The sequence below is a fragment of the Apium graveolens genome, chromosome 5 (genome assembly GCF_009905375.1).
Source record: "Apium graveolens cultivar Ventura chromosome 5, ASM990537v1, whole genome shotgun sequence".
Lineage (NCBI taxonomy): Eukaryota > Viridiplantae > Streptophyta > Magnoliopsida > Apiales > Apiaceae > Apium > Apium graveolens.
This window is the reverse complement of record NC_133651.1, coordinates 49,639,526-49,647,830: the sequence shown is the minus strand read 5'-3', so window position 1 is coordinate 49,647,830 and position 8,305 is coordinate 49,639,526. Positions and strand designations below refer to the sequence as shown.

At 32.9% G+C, this 8,305-nt stretch overlaps 1 long non-coding RNA gene across 1 annotated transcript; it reads right to left on the bottom strand.

Annotated features, from left to right (window-relative positions):
• Positions 1 to 4,017: 4,017 nt before the first annotated feature.
• LOC141661755 (uncharacterized) lies at positions 4,018 to 6,874 on the bottom strand. The gene is made up of 5 exons (XR_012550131.1): positions 6,000 to 6,874; positions 5,425 to 5,478; positions 5,210 to 5,327; positions 4,996 to 5,106; positions 4,018 to 4,470 (listed from the first exon to the last, which is right to left on the bottom strand). It is a non-coding gene; the product is annotated as an uncharacterized LOC141661755 (long non-coding RNA).
• Between the last annotated feature and the right edge of the window lie 1,431 nt (positions 6,875 to 8,305).

Below are 8,305 nucleotides of genomic sequence, written 5' to 3'. Positions count from 1 at the left end.
AGCTACCTAATATATAATAGACATTTTATAATTGATTCGTTGTCAACTGAAGACTTACCATAGGCCACCCTTCCACCAGCATTTCCTGTGCTTTTGCTGAGTTCGTGGCCACCTGAACATTTACACAAGTACAATTTAATTGACATACTAATATGCTAAAATATAGAATTGACAATAGTAAATCCACTGTGAAAGGCCTTTAATGCCCTAACCCGTAAATGGACCTAACGCATATAGGACCAACTTCTTGTAAAATTTATGTAATCTATGAAGCTTTTGAGAGATACTAAACAAGCCACATTCCTATTGCTTTTTCTTTAACATCTCGAAGAGAAGAATCCAGCAATCAGTTTTCCAAACTCTACTGGTAAGTTCGTTTATATTAAATTATTTTGATTTAATATTCATGCCTCTGTCAAACCATTTTAAGATTTTTGTCATATGTTTTAGTATAAGAAATATTCAAGTAAAACAAACTCAACAATAAAAAGGATGCTGAAAGAAAAATATATATACTCATTTCCTCCCAATTCATTATTTGATGGAAGAGAATAATGATATAAGCTACTTATATGAAGGAAAAAAGAGCTCACCTGGATACTACACCTGAGTAAACATCTGCTGGTTCACCACCTGCAATCAAATTAACAACATCCGCTCCCAGCTAAAAAATAATTTCAGTAAGTATATATACACACAACTAAAGTAAAAACCAATTAAATTTTGATGATGCTAGTTAAATATTGTAAACCCTGGCCATTCCCTGGAATTTTTAAGTCCTCTTGCCATTTATCTGAAGAAATGAAAAGAATTTGATGTATGGGCTAGAGATCAACGTTTGACATTAAAAAAGTCCATCGAAAAGTCATAACGAAGATAAAAGCCAATACCCTGTCTCTTCCGAGGGCAGCATAGTGTTGTATTCCATTGCAGGAGGCGTCCTGAAAAAAATAACCACAGGAAAATAAAATGAAAGACCGCAACAAGTGTTGTTATTACGCCCTTCAATTTTCTAAACATAATAAAACCACACATTTTCAATACATATAGAGATAAAAATTTGTTCTTCAACAAAGATAAGGCTACAAGATGCACTCTTTTCCATTTTATAGAACATGAAGTATCTCAGAAAAATATGAAAGTGAAGTATAGAAATCGGGTTGTGCATATAATTACCAAGTAGTCAATCAAGTTTAGAAATGGTTGATCCAGTCCGTCAAGTATTGCGTCTGAATCAAATGCAGAAAGAACTTCTGGTATATCAAAAATTAGATCAGTATAAACTCTAAATATTTTTATATCTTTATCGCTGCGTTGGATTGTCCCAACATGTTGTTCATCTTCCTCTGTATCACTTTTAAAAAGTTAAAATGATAGAGGAAGGTATAAAGTACATAGGATTACTTGATTATTCGAACATAAGTAAGTTGCTCACCTACAAAATTGATCTATGTACTATCAAATTCTAGGTCACTCTGCTCAACAACGTGAGGTATATCTTCGGTCTCGTCCTCTAACGGTGGATTTTGCAAAACATTCTGCATATTGTATTTCAATTTTAAAAATGGCATTCACTTAGATTTCAAATTCTAAAGCTATAAAAATTCTACATTGATATATCCACTGTATGTTAATAAAGAACATTTACATTTATAATTACAATTACCTCAAATATAAAGGCTCCATATCCTCCATTGATATATCCAATGTAGTAGTCCATTGTACATGCTAAAATACAGAACACCAAGTAAATGTTTTAAATTGCCTTGAACAAGCCTCATGTAATAATATTTTACATATTGTAACTAAATGTGATATGAAAAATTCATGGCATCGAAGCTGAACAGGAGAAAACTGAAAAAAGGTAAATCAAACAACCTTTGTCAAGATCAATAGATTACCACTCTCAAGTCACCTAAAAAGGTTAAGTTCTTTTCATTTTCTCTTTTTTTTTGCTACCGAACTTAAACCCTATTGGGGTTTCATTTTTTATGAGGTGAAATCGTTACTGGTAGCATACGTTTAGGTTAGGCATATTCTAACAACTACAAAGCAGAAACATAACAACAATTCTATTATAGTACATATCACATCAACATAAACAAAAAACTCAACTACTTATAAATTATTAACTTAATTACTGTATTCAAACATAAACATAAATGATATATAAGGTAATCTTACACACAAGAAAATTCTATTACAATACAAATCACATACACAAGGCAATTATAACTAACACAAAAAAGGCAAAAAAAATATCCTTTTAATAAACAAACAATACATGATAAAAAATAATTAAAAAACATAAAACCCTTCTTTAAAGAAAATAAGTAACAAATTTCAAAGTCATGTTGATCAAGTCGCAATAGGAGTATCTTCAGCTGATGTTCCAAGATCGAACCAAGATCAGTTGATGTTCCAAGATTCGATCCCATGTAAGCCGTAATACTGTCTTTCACACCTTAGTTTCACTGAGAATGGACCTAGCATCGTTTAGTTTTCCACATTTAGGGTACATGTCAATCTTTGAAGAAATTCAGAAGACGACAAAAAAAAAGACCGACTTTTTATAATCTGGTTATGTATCATCTCTCTAAGCTCCAAAATCCCAGCATTACCATATCCAGTAATAATGCTTCTTTCTCTTATTTGTCACCAAACCCCCAAAAAACAGAACATAAAACCACCAAAAACCAAGCAAAATATTTCTTTTATTTGTCACTAAACCCCCAAAAACAGGACATAAAACCCCCAAAAAACAAGCATACCATTTCTTATATACATGTACAAAAGAAAAGATGTAAAATGGAGAATATACCTCCAGAAAAGCGCCAAGCTCCAAAGACCTGTGAACCTACACATGCTCCAAAACCTTGAAATTCCAAATATCCATTCAAGCTCCAAAGCTTGTACTTAAGTATATGTTACTAGTTTGAAGCTTGATTTGAAGCTCCAAAGCTTGAATTTGAATTGGGGCAAAATTAAGGTTTATACACAGGAGAGAAGAGATGAGAGATGAGTGAGATTTTTAAGGTACGAGAGAAAGAGGGGAGAGATGAGAGAGAGATAAGTGATGAAAGAGAGACGAGAGATGAGAGAGATATGAGTGATGAAAGAGACGGTAGAGAGATGAGGGTCGCGGAAGAGAGGAGAGAAAGATGGGAAAGAGGTGAGAGATATTTTGGAAAAGGGGGGAATAAATTATTTTTGTTAAAATTGAGAGGGGAAGTGTACTGAAAAAGGGGGAGAAAGATAAGTAAATTTTAATTTTTTAAAAAGCGATCGTAGACCACAGTTGATAAAATTAGCCGATGTCAGAGTTCAAAGCATATATATGGCCTTTTTAATTTCTGAACATAGACAACGCCTACTATGTGAAACCGATGTCAATATTCATATTCAATATTCACTACAAGAAAAAAGTGATCATACAACAATTTTTCACCGTTATGTGACATGGATATTTTCCATTGCCTATCCAACACTCGTGTGATAGAATATCACACCACGGTTGTTTAAACCCTTGTAATATGAAATATTACACAACCTTTTTTAGTACTGGTTACAATCAAGAATGGACAACGGATATTCTATATTAACCATTGTTGGAACTTTTTTAAAATAACTTTTTCTTTATTCAACCCTTGTCTATCTAAGTGAACAACAATGGTTTTTGTAAGAAAAACCATTGTTGTTAACTTATTTGATATTGTCTTAAACAATAGTTTATGAACTTTTGATATGAATGTTTTTTTAAAAGACAATGGTATAAAAGATTTAAACTGTTGTAAAAAATATCAAAAGACAACAGTTTAGAAACTATTTTTATGAATATTTATTTAAAAGACAATGGTGTAAAAGATTTAAAGTGTTGCAAAGAATATCAAAAGACAACAGTTTTTTGTTAAAAAAATATGTGCACTGAGACATACAACAGTTTTCATCAGTTTTTAAGTGACTTTCACACAACTCTTTACAAAATTAATCTCATTATTCAAAATAAACCAATTTCTAAATAAAATTATATTATGATAATTCAATTGTTATTTCACAATTGAAATTAAATTTACAATACAAATGTTCTCTACAAGAATTACAAGTATAACAAAGTTTCATTAAAATTCACCAACAAGTTGGTAGTTACCATTAAAATTTACTTGCATGGCAATTCACTCCAGTTTTTTAAAATTCAATAATAAATGGAATGTTACTAACTTCAGAAGCAGATTTCCACTCCTCTTTTATATAAAACTGGGTTATATGGGGCTCTGTCACCTTGGCTAGTCCATGGCCATTGCCCACCTTTGATTCTATCTACGAATTCTGTAGGAGAAAGTAATTTGTAGCCATTAACAACTCTGTTAGCAGGGGAAACTTTAAGTCTTTGACCATTACTTCTATTCTCTAACCATATGAATATTTCAATTCAGATGCTTTATAACCACTGTATAGCTGCAATGCTGAACTCTGCAAATAATAAATAAAAAACATAAACTTGTGTAACAAATCATGTAAATATATAATAAGGATGAATTGATAGTCTACTAGTCAATATCCACCTTCCACTCAGCTCTGTTGAATTTGTGAGTGGCCTAGAGTTTACCTTTGATAACTTTACCGCGCTAAAAATATTTGCAACATCAATTCCAAGGGAATGTTTACCCTTGATTACTGATGAATAATTTCAGAATGTTACTCAACATGTTTGGAATGTTCCAACTTCCAAGGGAATAGATTTCAATAATTCAATCTTTAATTCTGTTTAAACACGGCATAAATATTTAAAAGGTATAGACAATGATGCCCACCTGCCATATAGTGAGTTACCTTATGAACAAGCTTCCACTTCCGACTTGAAGAAATTTTATTCTTACACGCTAATTCAACTACAAACATCTATGTGGTTCTGATATAAAGATGTCTTATAGGCCCTGTTTATTTAACTAAGTAATATTTTACTATGCTAAAACAAAATTAAATCCCTTCGCCTACCTAACACAGGCGACACTGGTTGCCCCCAGGTGTACCAGGTAGGTATGCCGAACTTGGTGTCAGGTGGTTGACCACCAGGAGTTGAAGGAAAGTATGAACTTGGAGCATTTGCTGCAAGGAAGCATGGGGAAATTTTTAAAAGATACAATAAAGCTGAGTCACTTGATTGAGCTTTATACAAAGTAAATAAACAGACAAAATATGATCAAATTACCATATGCTGAACTGCTATTCCTTGAAGTACCAGCTTCACTATAATTGCCACCCGGAGTGTTGGCCCAGCCTGAACCAGGTGTAGGTGCTTCATATGTTTCTGAAGGTGGACTTCCTGGCTGTACATATAGCAAGCACCCCGTGTGTTACCACTTAATGAGTATTTTTAAAAAAATTGACTAATCTCACCACTAATTTTCATAGCATAACTAGAACCTGATAATGCGGACTTGTCCCCAAGAAGCAAGACTTCCTTCTTCCCAATTATCCCTGTTGTGTTTCAATACCAACCAGCGACTATTAGTAATAGTAAATAATTGTATCCTCGTACAATGAAAATCATACAGAATTTATTTTCTGTTAAGCAGCATACTTAAATCTCTTACTACTCGTACAATAAAAAACATAATCAAGTAACACAGTAGCCTCTTTTTATTTTTTAAATGGAACACAAGAAAGTTTAGTATAATGATTATAAAAAACAAGTAATGATGAAATATGTACTAGAGAACCAAGTAGATTGTCTAAGATTATTATCCACAACCCTCATAGCCATTATCAACATAGTAAAGCAATGAGAAGCTAGTGCTGGTAGCTTTTTCATATATCTCAATTCCCCTCATATGTCTAAACCCGGACTTACTTCTCTTTTTATTTGAGCATACTACTGTATCTCACTAATCACTTCTTTTAGTAACATAATCCTTACTTATTCATAACTCTGTCCATACCATGCTAGTGTCTAAAAAATATTAATAATGTAAATATGTCGCAAGAAATCAAGTACATACCTTGGTGTACTCACTGGAGTGTAAGGATTCCAAGCTCTATCCCTCAATGGGGTCCTCACACCATCATGAATAGGTGTAGCTGAGGGCAAAACAAAAATATGACGGTATATATTATGAAATATGGCAACAAATTCCAATTTCTTTCCCTACGTAAGGATTCTTAGATTTGGGACCCAAAACAGAAGCAATAGCAAACCCATTCAACTTGAAGGAAGACCAGAGTGAAGGTAACTCCACTCCACTCTCACACAATTTCCCTTATTTTGGAAGCTGAAGAACTTGGGCACTTGGCTTTCTTCAAGCAACATACTCCGATTTCGGTAAAATTCAATATTTCCCTGCCCAAGGAGTTGTGATATTTTGTTAGCGCCTATTATTAAAGAAAATTAATAACTTAAAGCTGAAGAAAAATAATTTGGGAGAGAGAGAGAGCCTGTGGTAGCAGCATGTTGAACAAGCCTTCCAACTTTTGAAACTCTAGTAGTTTTGTGAAATTTGAAAATGCAAAGAACAAATTAGTGTTTCTGTTCCTAATTAGTGGTTTCACTATATCCTTATCACCGCCGCCGACCTCGTTGGCTTGCAGTTGGCGGCGTTTCTCGGGGTCGGTGAGAGTGAGGGCGGCGGTGATTACAGCGACGGAGCTGGTTTCAATGACGGCGATTGTGGCGGTGTCCAGGATTTCGAGTTGTGGTGAAATGGGAGAGACGGGGCTTTCGCGTCGCCTTGGTGACAGTGGGGAATGGGTTGGGCTTTTGAAGCGGAGTGGAGCGTGGGAGAACAGAGTTGAGGAGAAGATACGGTGGCTGGTTATGATTAGGTAAGAAACTGGAGAGGTGTCATGATTTTAAATAAATCAAGGTTAGAAATGGGAGATGGAAGAGCGGGCAGAGGAACAATGAGGGAGAGGGAAAGGTAAATTGGGGGAGCACACAAAAAATTAACTAAAGAAAGAAGTGGTGTGATTGGGAAAAAAGGGGAGATAAGGGGGTAAAATTAAATTTGGAGGAAGGGGGAAATGAAATTTCATTGGAGGGAATTGAAAAATTAGGTGAAAATCTGAAAATAATTTAATAAATTTTTTAATTAATAAATATCATTATAAAATTCATGTATTTCGAACTGCTTTGATATCGTATTATATATTAGTGTAAAAGAATTATTTAAAGTTTTTTATTTAAAAATAACAATTATTTTTATATATGATTTTTATTAATATTATAAAATTAATCTTGTAAATGGGGAACGAGTCTCGTTGTCGAGAGTGGTAGTTTTACTAGATTTCTCTAATCTTGACATGTAAGATGAATTTCAAATTTTTTAATAATTTTTTCATATGACTAAAATTGATATATCTTAACATCTGTACGGTTGGATCGTCGAAAAAATCATTTTAAAAATTAATCGTGTAAATCGGGAACGAGTCTCGTTGTAGGGAGTACTGGTACTTTTGCTAGATTTTTCTAATCCTAACATGCAAGAAGAATTTCAAATTTTTAAATAATTTTTTCATATGACTAAAATTCATATATCTTAACATCTGTACGGTTGGATCGTCTAAAAAACCATTTTAAAAACTAATCTTCTAAATTTGGAACCAGTCTCATTGTTGGAAGTGGTATTTTTACTAGATTTTTTTAATCCCCACATGCAAGATGAATTTCAAATTTTTTATTAATTTTTTCATTTGACTAAAATTGATATATCTTAACATCGGTACGGTTTGATAGTCGAAAAAATCATTTTAAAAATTAATCTTCTAAATCGGGAACAAGTCTCCTTATCAAGAGTGGTACTTTTACTAGATTTTTCTAATCCTGACATGCAAGATGAATTTCAAATTTTTTATTAATTTTTTCATATGACTAAAATTGATATATCTTAACATCCGTACGGTTGGATCATCGAAAAAATCATTTTAAAAATTAATCTTGTCAATCGGGAGCAAGTCTCGTTGTAGGGAGGGGTATATTAACTGAATTTTTCTAATCCTGACATGCAAGATGAATTTCAAATTTTTTAATAATTTTTTCGTATGACTAAAAGTGATATATCTTAACATCCGTACGGTTAGATCATCGAAAAAATCATTTTAAAAATTAATCTTGTCAATCGGCAACGAGTCCCGTTGTCGGGAGGGATACATTAACTGGATTTTTCTAATCCTCACATGCAAAATGAATTTAAAATTTTTTATTAATTTTTTCATATGAATAAAATTGATATATATCTTAACATCCGTGCGGTTGGATCGTCGAAAAAATCATTTTAAAAATTAATCTTGTCAATCGGGAACGAGTTCCGTT